Source organism: Pelodiscus sinensis, chromosome 6, assembly GCF_052426305.1.
Source record: "Pelodiscus sinensis isolate ZL-2025 chromosome 6, ASM5242630v1, whole genome shotgun sequence".
Taxonomy (NCBI): domain Eukaryota; kingdom Metazoa; phylum Chordata; order Testudines; family Trionychidae; genus Pelodiscus; species Pelodiscus sinensis.
The window spans coordinates 105,626,085-105,641,185 of NC_143057.1; positions in this window are offsets into that span (position 1 = coordinate 105,626,085).

A 15,101-nucleotide genomic window follows, 5' to 3' on the forward strand; every position below is an offset into this window, starting at 1 on the left:
GTTTGTTCATTAATAATTTAGGAAGTGGTTTGCCATTAAGTGATTTGTTTTTAATTACATCCAACAGGATATCTAGTTAAAAAACTGTCTGATGAAAATGGGGCAGTGTGATTCTCTGGACAGCTAAGTGAGCAGACTGAGAGAACAGCTGCTTCACCAATGGGATTAGCAGGCTTGTCCATTGTGATTAATAGAGAAAAAAAAGCATGCAAGTGCCTCACAGTAAGCCAGTGAAGAAGTCCTATGAGTTAGCAATATAAACATGTGTGAAAGCCAATTTAAATTTACTCATTGTAAGATTAAGAACAAAGGAAGATAATAAGATGAATTCTTTAAATGTATGGGAGGGGTTCAAAAAATTGGGAGAACAAAGACAGGGCAAAAGAGAAAGGAAAGGAAAGGCAAGGAAAGAATGAGGCAGGGAAGGGAAAGAAGAGCTACATCTCAGTTCCTCTCAACAAAGTAAATCAGTAGTTTTTCAACATCTTTTCAAATTAATCTGAGGTCCCTTTCCTCTGCAACGCTACCCAGTCTTTCATTACCAGGGCTGCTAAGTTACTCTGCCAAGCTTTCCTCCTTGGTAGCAATCTACTATTTCAGTAGTATGCAGTCTTAATGATTGGCATCACTGAAAAATGCAGATTTCTATACATTTCTGATTGTTCTGAGGATGACTGTACAAGGCAGAATTAAGAAGTTTAAATTAATTCATCTGTGTATTTTCATACTTTCCAAAATAGGAATTTATTTTCTATTTAGTTGAAGCCTTTTAAGGTTTTCAGAAGTTTTGGGATTGGAAGCTTATTTTAATGAAACTGCAATTTTCTTTTTAAGGGGACTTGTGAAGGGGTGTGGAAGGTATTATATATGCTCAGTCTGAACTCTGCTGACACAAAGTTTTGGCTGAGAATTTCCTAATCTCTCTTTTCTTTTAATGCAAGCTCCTCAGAGTCTCTGGTAGACCTCGCAAGTTGCTCTCATACTCTCCTAGATGTTGTATGCTACCCAGAGACACTACAGATCTTGCAAACTTCACAGCTCAACTCTAGACTGTCCTATGCCTCTATAGCTCTCTTTTTTTATTCAAGGCCAACCAATCATTTTCCTTGCAGCTCTGTCTTCCTCCATCTCCTTCCAAACTGGACAGATCTGCCCTCATGATATTCTCCCTGCTGTTTAGGCATTTTATAAAGTCGGGACTTATAAACAAAACAAAAAAAAGAAAAAAATCCTACTGACAAGATCACAACCCAAATGGGAAATATATAGAATGATCCCTCTTTAACATTTACCTCTGAAATGATAACATTTCTCTTGCAACAGTCCTTCCTAATTTACTGCGCAGATTCTATTTGCCATATCAGATACTGAATATGATCATAGGCTACTGACCTAATACAGAGAATTACATTGATCTGAGGACCTTTTCATTTATTTTAATAGGAGTTATATAGACTGGGATTTAACAACAAGAGTATCATATGCACGACACAGAAGGTCCCACTCTACTTGGCTCCAGTAAGGCTTCTGGTGAATTACTGTGTCCAATTTTGGGTGCCACTTCAGGAAAGATGTTGATGAAATGGAGTTCAGAAGACAACAACAAAAAACAACACAAATGACAAAATGTTAGAAAACAAACTGTGAGCAAAGGTTTAAAAATAACTGGCATGTTTAGTCATGAGAAAATAAGACAAAGTGAGAACCAGATAACATTCTTCATGAGGGGCTGATAGAAAAAGGATGGCGATCAATTGTTCTGCGTGTCCACTGAAGGTAGGACAGGAAGTAATTAACTTAATCTGTAGAAAGGAAGATTTATGTTAGACATTAGGAAAAACTTCCTATAATGATAGTTAAATACAGGAATAGGCTTCCAAAGGATGCTCACTTCTTTTTCCCCTCATCGGCAGTTTTTAAGAGCAGGTTACTAACACTTGTCAGAGCTGGTCTAGCTATGCATTGTTCTGCTTAAGGACTGGGGGGCTGGATTATATGACCTAAGAGCTTTTTTCAGCACACCTACATTTCTATGATTCTATCATTGCTTTTGTTTTCAGCGTCTCATTTTTTTGCCAGCTTTAACAGGTAAATGGAACTAAAGGTAAGGGAAGAAAAATAATAGTACTTTTCACAAAAAAGTGTTATTTTGGGAGCTCACAAAATTTGCCTGCACCCAGATATTATGCGTACATTATTTACAATTTGGGGAAGAGTTGTGGGAAATATATTACCTGGTGCTGGCTTCCCTTCTTTTTTTTTGTTCTTTTCATACTCTCTGATGATGTTATGAAGAAAAAAGAATTACTTCAAAGCACTTCGGGGAGTTCAGACTGCTCCTCTCATCCTCTTCTCCCATTTCAGTCTTCCTGCTGGTCTTGGGGGGGGGAGGGGGGAATAGGAAGGGGAGGAGGGGAAATGACATAGAAGTGCTTCTTTCATTGTGTTGTTGCTTCATGCAAAATGGATGCCCTCCCCTTCCCCTCATCTGTCAGTATCTTTGACTGATACATACCTGTAGCCTACTCTATTATTTGGTGGTATTCCCTCCAGCTTCCTTGACAGCTCTTCAGAATAAGGAAAGAGATTGGCCACTGAGAATCACTCTAGGCCTTACAGTGAGCTCAAGGCATGCTAGAACAGGATTTAGTGAGTTTAGTTATGACTATGTGAATACTGGAAGTCAAAAAATGGAGACTGGGGAGATTTCCACATTAAAAATGGTGACCATTTTTGTTGCAATTTCAACATTTTGGCTCTTTTCCAATAAATTTGTGTGACTAACTTTGCACTAGAGATGGGGGGCTGTTAGAGAGTCATAGAGCTTAAGGCCAGAAGGGACTACCAGAACATCTAGTTTACCTTTTGTACCTCACAGGTCACGATCATCACCCAGGACCCACACACTAAGCCCAAAAACCGAAATCAGACCAAAGAATTTCAGCCCACAGGAAACTAGACTATTATGTGCCAGGGGAAGTGGAGGGACTGGAGTACATGGAAAGGATTAAGTGAGATACATGCAGATAATCCTGGCAAGTGACCTGCATCCACATGCTGCAGAGGAAGGCAACCTTCTTCCCCACAGTCTCACTGCCAATTTGACATGGAGAAAAAATTCTTCCTGACCCTGTGCAGCAGATGGCAATCAGTTAGATCCAGCGCAGGATAGCAAGAACTAGCCAGCCAAGAGAGAGAATGCCAGGTGCCTCTTCAGAGCACTAGCCCATCTTCAGCTATGGCAGTCCCTGATGCTTCAGAGGAAGGAACTAAAAAACCCAAACCCTCAAAATAGATTGGGTGGGGAGGGGAGGCCAGGAATCCATTCCAGAGTTCTGTGGAGAGCTGGCTGAAACCCCAAAGTCATGTGGTTTTAGGAGCCTAAGACATAAACCAGAAGTTATTTCCATGGCCGCTGAACCCTGTCCCCTGCCATTGCTCCACTTCTTAAGTAAAGGGAACATGATCCTGCCTGTTGGAGAGAAGGGAGAGACCTGAAAGGAGCAGGCCATTTCCACAGCTTCATTTCCCCCATTTATACTAATAGCCTAGCAAAAATTCCTATTCAGAAGATCCATGAGGGTTGAAATTCATGGCTGGAGACTGGCTGAGGTACAAGTAGCAGGAGGGCAGGGTAAGATGACAAATGCTGTCTGCAGCACCATTTCCACCTTCCCTTCGGGATAAATATATGTGGAGCTAGTCCAAATTAACTTTTCTTCTTTCCCATTCCATAGTCCAAGCTACCTCCCTACTCCACCTAAAGGGGACTGTAGGGCAGGGCTACTCAACATACAGCCCATGGGCGGCATGCGGCCCACAGCCCATTTGTTTGCAGCCCATGAGTGGGAGCCAAAACAAAAAAGCAGTCAATATAACGGTCTTCTGTTGAAATACCTTTTAGTAGTTAAATTCCTGAACTGTCATTGCTCATTAAAAGTGCTGTCATATGGGTGGAAATCGGGTAAATATTGTATTTTATTAATATCAGCAGAACTGACTTAAATGAGGCCTGTGTGTTGTGTAGTCTTGCCTTAATCTTTGTATTCATGCCCATCAGTGTGAAAGAATCTATTTGCATATATTTGCATATATATTTGTATGTAAATGCAACTACACTTAAGTTGTGGCCCTGGCATTTGTTGTGAGTATAATTGTGGCCCCCAGGGCTTTCAAAGTTGAGTAGCCCTGCAGTAGGATAATGGCTTTTAGGGGAGAAGGTATACCTCCAGGGAGCCAGAGGAGATTGTGAGATCCAAGAGCCAATGAAAGGTAGAGGGACACAAGAGCTGCTTAGAATTTAGGGGACTCTTCTGGTTTGCAGGACCAACCCCCCTGTTTCTTCCGTAAGGAGATAAAGTCTGGGAGAGGTAGAGATGGACAATAAAAGGCAAGTTTTCTTCCCATGACAGAAGAGCAATGAAAACTCCACAAGTGGAGCCATGTAGCTTGGAGAGGACAACAGGGCCCACAGAAGTTTCTCACACTCAGGTCCTTGTTGGATTTCAGAAGCTTCCAGCATACAGTTCCATCATGGGTAACCTCATCACTATGACACTTAAACACAAAAAACAAGATATTCAATATCATGCATCCTCACACTGAATGAGTGTAAAAGAGTTTCCAACTAATCACCACACTAATATCTCTCTCATAGTCTGTCTCCTTCCTGTCCCACAGATTGATAACTCTGCCTATCAGAGATTAATTCCCAGTCAGAAACACACACAAAATACTCTAGAATTAATTCCAGCTCTTTTATTAGGTCAACAAGCTTCTATTAAGCTTTTGAAAAATCATAAAACTTTTTAAAAGATCTTTAGAAGTAGTTTTTCATGTTTGCTTCAACAGGAAAAATAGGAGCTAACAAGATCCAATCAATAGGCCATTAAGATACTGACAGCACTGAGATATGATTACATGGTGAAGAAATGTTCATTTTCAGCAAGAACAATCCAGGTAAGTTGTATTATTTTTATTTCATAGAATAAACTGCCATAATCTAACCCCTTCATTTCCATCAGGAAAGTCTACCTGCCTACATGTGTTGCAAAACACTAGGTTAGTGGATGTTCCTATTATAATACAGTTGTAGTTTCTATTCTACAGGATAAAAGTTTCTTAAACAAAACAACTCAGGAATACTTTGCCTGTGCAGCATATTACTGAGATGGGGCTAGGAAATAAACCAGTCAGTTTCACTTTTCATTTTAGTCAATGCACTTTCAGGTTCCCATGCACTAGTTTACTGCTGCAGTGCTAGGGGCTACAACACTGAGGAAGAAAATATTTGTTCAAAAAACTGTTTGCTTGGTGCAATTTGGAAACATTTACCCTAGTCTTAGGTCTGGTGACCTAAAAATGTTAGATCTGTGCTCCTTTACCTTGATCTTTGAGATAAAGCTTCAAATATTTATTGTGTGGTTTATTCTTGCTCAGGACATGAGAAATGACATGCGTTTTAACACACCTGTTTTTGCCAGACTGTCCCACTCAGGACATTTTTGGGAATGAGGTGTGGGTCGTACTTATTTTTTGCCAGGACTTGCCGGAAATGAACCCCCGCATCTCTAGGTTTGGCAGTTCTTAGCCTTAGCATATATGGGCTTGCTGCATCAGTTATGAATGTAAAGAAAAAAATTGCTTGAGCCCCAGCAATGCTTTCATTGAAAATTAAGCACTGGGTGTGGGGCAGTGTGTTCAACTCCTAAACCCTAGGCATCCTCAATGGAACATTTTCAAGGTTAACTTTCCAATTTCTGAGTCAGCTACGTTACCATCACTTCCCTGCTGCCCACTGCCATGAAACCTCATCTTGTATATTGCATAGACTGTGCAGTGGAGAAACCCATGTAGAATGAATACTTGTAGTCTCAACATTCCATTCTCTGGAATTCCTGCAGAGTGCAGCTATCCTCCTAGCCGCACACTCCCATCCACATCCTGTGCCCTCTCACTCACAGAACACAAATGCATGGAGTACTTGTGGAGGGGTGGTCCTCTAACGAGGGAAATGGGGAGGACAGCCATGAACCAACCCTCATCTTCCTCCACCACCTCCTTCTGTCTAGGTCTTCTGATTTACACTCCCTTTTGCCAAGAGAAGCAGCTGTGCAGTCAGACTGTAATTTAAATGTGGGGCTGTCTCTTGAAATAAGTTACAGCTTAGCTAAGTATTTGCAATCAGGGGTTCCATATGGGTAACATATATCGTTTATAACCATGAACACCTAGTCCTTTACACCTTCCTGCCACAATAGCCTCACTGGGCCTCACAGCAAGTGAAGTGAATGGAAATCTCCCACTGACATCAGCAGACGTTGCCTCATGCCTTGAGTTTGTTAGGTGCAATTTACATTGCCTCCCTGCCAAATGGAAAAGGTGTCTGGAATGATTTTCTATTTCAATAAAACTAAAGATGCAGAGGACAGCTGCCGTCAGGGGCAGCCTTTGCTATACTGCATGCACTTAGGACTTTCCAGTTAGATGACAATGCTAAATAGTATGATGTGGAGTAGGTATTTTGCATTTTTTGGATGAGGCTGCTGTCATTGAGGTCACTGGCAAAAACTCCCACTGCCTTCAGTGAGCACAGGATCTGGACCTATACTTGGAAGGAATCCAAAAGGAGGTCTGTTAACCTTCCTCTCATAAAAATGTTAAAATGACATGAATAATGCAGCCAGTTATCAAGTAGACTATGGGAGGAATAATAATGCTGTCTTCCCTCTTCTCACATGTAACCTTTACAAAAGAATCTTGCACATACTACAAAATAAAAGTGAAATAGGGTGTTATCAAACATGATATTTTTAATCCAAAACAAAAGACTCAGTTAAAAGATGTTAAGGTTGTCTGACTCCTTGTACAGTGGACAAATGTTCAGTGCATTCAACCAACCCAGGTGCACATATTGTAACGTAGCAAGGCTGCCCAGGTAATCTTAAAATGTACAAAGATATATACTAAGTTTGGAATGACAAAGTAGGATATTATGAAATTATCATTATTGCCAAGGGTTTCCATTTTCCACACACTTTAGCATTAATGGATGGAACATTGCTCGCTGCAAAAATTCCATTGACAAGAGAAGAGTCAGAATTTTGTCCCTCCTGATAGTAACTGCACAATCTAGTTAAAAACACAAACCTACAAGTTCTACCAACAGCTGCACAGCTCTCCAACACCTTACAATCAACTCTTCACAAATCCAATGGATCAAAAATTTCAAATATGTTTATAGCAACTATCAGTACCTCACATTATTACATAATGTACACACCTCTGGTATAAATTAATGCGCCCTGGGATTATATTCTTTTAAAAATTGTTACTACACGTGAAATTTATAAAACCAACTGCATACACTCCAGAACAAGTTTCCATTGCAGAACTAAACAAGAAGCCAAAGTTAAGACTGATCTTAAGTCAGCTGTAATAATAATGAGCCATAATGATATATAGGAGTCCAATGCATAAGGATGGCAAATTCCTCGATCCTGTTCCAAGTGCCCCTCCTCTATTTGCACTACATCAGTGACATCTTCATCATCTGGACCCACACGAAGGAGGCCCTTGAAGAATTTCTGTGGGATTTCAACAATTTCCACCCCACCATCAGCCTCAGCATGGACCAGTCCACACAAGAGATCCACCTCCTGGACACTACAATGCAAATAAGTGATGGTGACATACACACCACTCTATGCCGGATACCTACTGACCACTATACTTACCTACATCCCTCCAGCTTTCATCCAGAATGCATCACACAATCTATTATTTATAGCCAAGTCCTAAGATACAACTGTATTTGCTTCAGTTCCAATTTCTCAGAGACAAATATAAGAACATAAGAATGGCCATACTGGGTCAGACCAAAGGTCCATCTAGCCCAGTATCCTGTCTTCTGACAGTGGCCAATGCCAGCTGCCTTAGAGGGAATGAACAGAATAGATAATCATCAAGTAATCCCTCCTCTATCACCCATTCCCAGCCTCTGAAAAGCAGAGGCTAAGGACACCGTTCCTATCCATCCTGGCTAATAGCCATTGATGGACCTATCCTAGTTATCTAGTTCTTTTTTGAACCCTGTTAAAGTCCTGGTCTTCACAAAATCCTCTGGCAAGGACTTCCTTTTGTTTTTTGAAACCTGCTACTTATTAATTTCATTTGGTGAGTCCTAGTTCTTACGTTACAGGAACAAGTAAATAACTTCTGGGAATTTCCACTATATGCATCTGAGAAAGTGGATCTTTGCTCATGAAAGCTTATGCTCTAATAAATCTTTTAGTCTATAAGGGTGTGTCTAAACTACATGGCTCCATTGATGGAGCCATGTAGATTAGGCTGATCGGCAAAGGGAAATGAAGCTGCGATTTAAATAAATTGGTTAAATAAATCGCCCGCGCTGACCTGAAAGCCCTTTGTTGACCTCCCCGTTATGCCTTATAGGATGAGGTTTACCGGGGAGGTCGATAAAGGGCTTTCATGTCGGCAGGGGAGCGTCCAGACTGCCCCGATCTGCCGACAAACAGCTGATTGGCAGAGCAGGGCAGCCATTTAAATTTAAATGAAGCCGCGATTATTTAAATCGCGGCTTCATTTCCCTTTGCTGAACAAACAAATCTACATGGCTCTGTCAACGGAGCCATGTAGTTTAGACGTACCCTAAGATGCCACAGGACTTCTCGTTGTTTAAGTAAATAACTTGTCCTTATTTACTTTCTCCACACTAGTCATGATTTTATAGACCTGTCATATCCGTCCTTAGTCTTCTCTTTTCTAAGCTGAAAAGTCCCATTCTTTTTACAAAATACAGGACTATGTAGCACTTTAAAGACTAACAAGATGGTTTATTATCTTTCTTCATATGGTAGCCATTACAAACTCCTAATTAGAGACCACATCTGTATACAGTATTCAAGATATGGGTATACTATGGATTTATACAGAAGCAATAAATGTTTTATTCTCTATCCCTTTTTTAATTATTCCTAACATTCTGTTTGCTTTTTTGACTGCTGCTGCACATCGAGTGCATGTTTTCAGAGAACTATTCACAATGACTCCAATATCTCTCTCAAGTGAGGAGAGCTACCACATCATTTTGTATGTATAGTTGCATAGGGCTTAAGTTTCCCAATATGCATTATTGTGCATTTATCAACATTAAAATTCATTTGCCATTTGGTTACCCAGCCCCTTAATTTTGTGAGATCCTTTTGAAGCTCTTCACAGTCTGCTTTGGTCTTAACTGTCTTGAGCAGTTTAGTATCATCTGCAAATTTTGCTACTTCACCTCCTATAGGATCTCCATCAAGCATTCTTAAAACTCCAATACAGGCCTGGGGAAATGGATAAACAGATTGATAGAGCCAGGCAGGTACCCAGAAGTCACCTACTATAAGACAGACCTAACAAAGAAAGCAAAGAATGCACTGGCCATTATCTATAGCCCCTAGTTAAAACTTCTCCTGCACATCATCAGGGATCTATGACCCCGAGATGACCATCCCTTGCTCTCACAGACCAAGGGAGGCAGGCCAATTCTCACTCACAGACAGCCCCATAACCTGAAACACATACCCACCACCAACTACACCTCACAACAGAAACACTAATCCAGAAACCCATCCTTTCAACAAACCCTCTTGCCAATTCTGTCCACACAACTACCCTAGTGACACCATTATAGGATCTAATGACATCAGCCACACCATCAAAGGCTCATTCATGTGCACATCTACTAATGTGATATATGTCATCTTGTTCCAGTAGTGCTCCTCTGCCATGTACTTTGGACAAACCAGACTCTCTATGCCACATAATAAAAGGACACACATCAAGAATAATAGCATAAAAACTGTTGGGAGAACATTTTAACTTCCTTGGACACATAGTTACTGACTTGAAAGTTGCCATCCTCAAGCAGAAAATATTCAGAAACAGGCTGCAATGCAAAACTGCTCAACTGGAATTCATATTCAAATTTGACACCATCAGAATGGGTTTGAATAGTGATTAGGAATGGCTTATTCATTACCATAAGCAATTTTCCACTTTAGGTATTCTCACCTTCACATCCACCTTGATTGAATTAGCTCTGATGTAACACTCCCATTTCTGTATCCCTGCCATCTGTTTCCTTTGTCTTTCTCTTGATTCATCTGATGAAGTGAGTTACAGCTCACGAAAGTTTGTCATAATAAAATTTTTAGTCTTTAAGGTGCCACCGGACTCCTTGTTTTTGCTGAAACAAACTAACACAGCTACTTTTAAAATCTATCATAAATATATATACATCTATACAGCATTATTTTGAAATAACTAGCATTTACACAGCAGGCAGTTATTTTGAAAAAACGTTGAAATACTGTCAAGCTGGAGGACTTCTTATCTGACTCCTGTAACCCTCACTGTACGAGGAAGTCGGAGGAAGAGTGCTCTATTTCAAAGTAAGTGCTGTGTAGACACTCTCAATTTTTAAATAAGCTACACAATTGATGTAGCTCAATTTGTGTTGCTTATTTCAAGTTAAGCCCTGCTGGGTACACACACCTTATTATGGCAGTAGAGAACCATTTAAATTTCCTAACTATTCATTTGTACATTTTTTACAATTGCTTTTTTATAAATAATAAAGTATAATTTTGAGGTGATTCTATTAGGAACGCTATCACCTAAACTCTTTTTAAATTATTTTATTTGTTTAACAAATAATAGTATTAGTATTATGTCTAATAACATTGTGGATTACTTCTGTTGTGGTAAGTGATTAGTTCTAATTGTAGAAATTGCATAGAGAAGGGACAAAGCACTGACCTTTGATATAAACTGCAAAATGAATAAAGCAATATGGATTAAGCTCTAGTCATTATAAGCATCAGGCTAGATTCGAATCTAAGATAAACCAGTGCAAATCCAGAGAAATTCCATCCATATCAACAGTAGTACTCTGGATTTACACCACTGTTTCTCAGTTCAGAATCAGGACCAATATCTACATTATGTATCTAATCACTACAGTGATGGTGGACATTATAAGTATTTAGCTAAATAACTAGAAAAAAGGTGGTTTATTGTTCCAATACTCTACTTACTAATGGATAGCATTGATCTTTTTTCTATAGGAGGAAGATTGACAGACCCTCTGCACAAGTAGAGTCAGATCCTACATCCATTGAAAGTCATTTAAAATGTCAGTGCCCTCACTAAAAGGTAAGATGACCCCTCTTTGCTGCACAAGCTATAGCTCTCCTCTTCATTTTGGAGTTGGGCTGGCAGTGAATTCCAGCACCATGTTTGCTTTGTGGACACAAAGGCAGGATGTGTATGTAGCTTTTCCTGATATTATCATCAGTGCTGCTACAGACTGATTGGCAGGGGAGCAATGAGAATGTTTGTGCATGCATCATCTTTGGAGGCTGAGTGTGTCACCTTTAGCAGGGACTAGGTCAGAGCCTCCGTTTGTGTAAATCTGCATAGGTCACTGAAGTGTCATTAACTTCAAAGAAGCTATGCCAATTTACACCAGCCGGGGATCTGGCCAACCATACCAGGCTTTAGTATCATGGAAAGGAGAGGTCAAAAGGCTGTTCATGAGCATTTGTTCCCAGGCTGATGTATTATTTGTGATTTCTAGATGGAATGGACCTTAGAAAAAACAGAAGATTTTTGAGTTTCTCGCCTCACCATGATGAAAGGAAATGATGAGAAATCTGCTCCTTCTATTTCACAGTATTTTAGCATTTTATCTTATGTAATAAACTATTGTGACTTTTTACTCATCACAGAGACAATATATATGTTTTGTTTTGTTTTGGGCTGTCTCTGGAAAATGGACATTGCTTTCCAAGTAAAAAGTGCAGAACAAAACTTCAACACTTTAAAAGCTTGTCAGATCCTTGCAGTTTTCCAGATGCATCTGGTAACAAAAATAACAGATACAGGCTCGTATCCTGTGTCTCACATCTGTGAGACATCATGCTGCTCCTTGGATGAGGCCAATTTGAAACTTATTGAACCCTTTTTTGTTGTTGGCATATTCACATTCTCTCCCCCCATGCACTGTTCTGTTGCTGTCTGGGAACCATTTGTCTTTGATTATTTCTATTCCTGTACCAGTCCTAGACTCAAACCCAGCTATTTTACACTGATAGAATCACTTGAATCCATCCAATATTATACCTTTATATACAGTAGAATTGCACTTATTCCAACCCCCACTATATTAATCTCCCTTTTTAACAACCTGTGAGTGTTTCTTCTTGTATTGACTCCCAAATATTCAAAATCTAGATTAGCCAATCATATTTGGTTTCACCCAGGTAATCAGGATTCTAATGTGACTGTACTGCTTAAATATCCCTAGTCATAAATCTATGTTTATACCATAAAATGAGATTATAGCCTTCACTCCCCCAAGTAAACTGAAAAGAAGGGCTTGATTCTGATCGCCGATATTAACTTTAAATTCTCACAACTGCATTGATTTCAGTGAAATTATTGAGTGAAACAGAATTCAGAATCAGCACCAGTGAATTTATAACTTTCCATAAAAACACGTGTGTTATACTGAATGCAGTTATGTAATTGGACCCTGAGCTTCCAAAATAGATGTGGTGGTAGCATGGACACCTGTACCTACTTGGCGGGGCTGGGGCCTTAATGTCTGATGGAATTGTTACTACTAAACTGATTTTATAATGACTGACATACTTACCTGAGGATAACAACACTACCCTGTAATCAGTTTTCTAGCTGTTAACAACTCTTTCATGGTTTGTGTCTTTCAGAAACAAATGGCAAATACTTTTTTAAGTATGTTTATGTCATTTCCACTGAATCGTGGAATGCACTGATTTAGAAAGAAGAAGAGAATTGTCTGAGATGAGCTGCCATGCACTGGTGCACAGGCTCAGGAGATTTGCTTTCTCTTTAAATGATCATCGGTGTATACCAATGTTATGAGCAATTAAGCACCACATGCTTTTAAATATTCAAGACAGTTACCACATCATCCACAGTGGTTAGAGGCAAATTGTCAACATACCATTTCAATTAGATATGTCAAGGCATTCTAGGAATTCAGAATGCTAAGGGGCAGCAGGCCTGTAAATGCCGTAGGAGATTGGAGTGTTTTATTTATGTATTGATGGCTATGAAGTACAGTCCGAAGGCTATGCTATTGTCCTGACTCAGCTGGACAAGGCGGTAAGGAGAAGTGGGCTCTCAATGCCAGACTTGGAGAGGAGAGTAGAGGCTTCCCACCCAGTATGATCGGACTGAAAGGGAAGGACAGCTCTTTCCACTCTTACTAGCCTTCCCCTGTATCTGATCCATCATGCACAGAGAATAAGCTTCTCTCCACAAAAGTGGTTGCTTATTCTCCCTGATGGAGCAAGGGTATAGTTGGGGACAAATGGTCACTTTCCTCCTGGATTGATGCAACTACACATTGCCCCTTACTCAGGGCGGATTGGAAAGTATCAAACTAGCCCCAGGAGATGCCTCAACTTCTCTGTTTTGCTGAATACTAAGGTTCAGCTTGACCCTTCCAGTGGAGAAACCATCAAAAGAGTAACAGACTGTCAAACTCAAAGGAAATAATTCCACTGGTGCATGGGGAGTTTTGCCTCCCAATGGACTACCAGGCAATGGGGCACAAGAGCCACAAGGAAATATTCTGTGTATCAAGGCATCTGCAAAGGACAGGAACATCTTGACTCCTTAGAACATCCAGTCTGCAATTCTCTCTAACCCCCTCTTACTTGCAGGCATCATGGTACCTGTGATGGGTTGTTACCCCTGGGGTGCACTACAGTGGGAGCCCTCTAACCTGCCACCTGGACCAGCCCTTTCTCACTCTGCTTGACTGGAGACACAGCCAGCCTCATCAGGCCTTGTTACCACCCAGCAGGTGGCATCACTCACCTACACTGAGCTACCTGAGTGCAAATAGTAGAGAGTAGCCAATCTCCCAGCTCTCCATGTTTGCACATCCCACTGGAGTATAAATAAAAATTATACCATCTTGCCCTGCGCAGGGATTTGTACAATGTGAGCTCATAAATAGTTTGCTCTTCCCTCAATGTGGGAAAGATATGCATCAAGCCTGTGTTAACCAAGCTGAGATTTTTCCCAAGACACTTCACTGAAAGGCACACTGGTTTAGATAAAGCATAAAACAAGATTATTAACTACAAAAGATAGATTTATATGATTATAAGGGATAGCAAACAGATCAAAACGAATTATTAGCAAATAAACAGAACTGAATACTAAGCCAAAAATACTAAATAGATTGGATATGAATTAGTAGTTTCTCACCTGGCTGATGATACAAGCAGTTGGCTAAGCTTCCATATACAGGTTAGAAATCCTTTTAGCCTGGGGCCAGCACTTCCCCCAGTCCTGTCTGTTTCTCAGATGTTACCAGGAGTGTTCTCGTGTGAGAGTGAGGCCACTAGATAATGCTATATAAGGAGAGACGTAACATCAGCATATGGTGAGAACTCTTTGAACCAAAAACAGTTCCCACCCACTTTGTGGACAAATACAGGTAACCAAAACAGAATTCAGTATCATATGGTCTGGTCACATGTCCTTGCTCAGTCATAGCAGCCATTGCTTACAGGCTGGCTGAAATGCTTACAGGGAGGCTAAGCTTTTCCACATTGTCTTTACTGATAAGTTATTAACACAGTCTAATATCATCATTATTGTACCTGCAAGCTAGCATTGGGAATTACTCAGAGTAGGCATATTTGAAATGCAGATCCATAATCAATATTCATCATTTCAGATTAAAAAATGATACATGAATAAAATCAGAATAATATTTAGCATATCATAACTTTTCCAATGACACCTCACATGACTCATCTTGTACAAATAGCATCATAATTATGTCATACTCATATTATAATCATGCAGCTATGAAGAATATAGAGTGCAGTGCCACAGTACCATCTGGAGTGACATGGTTAGTATCTCAGCACTTGTTCCTGACCCCCTATTCTCTAGAACTGGGAGCTGTGGGAAACTAAGGAGTCCTGTGGACCTGGCTTCCATTATTTCCTGACTTTATTCTCTGTGTA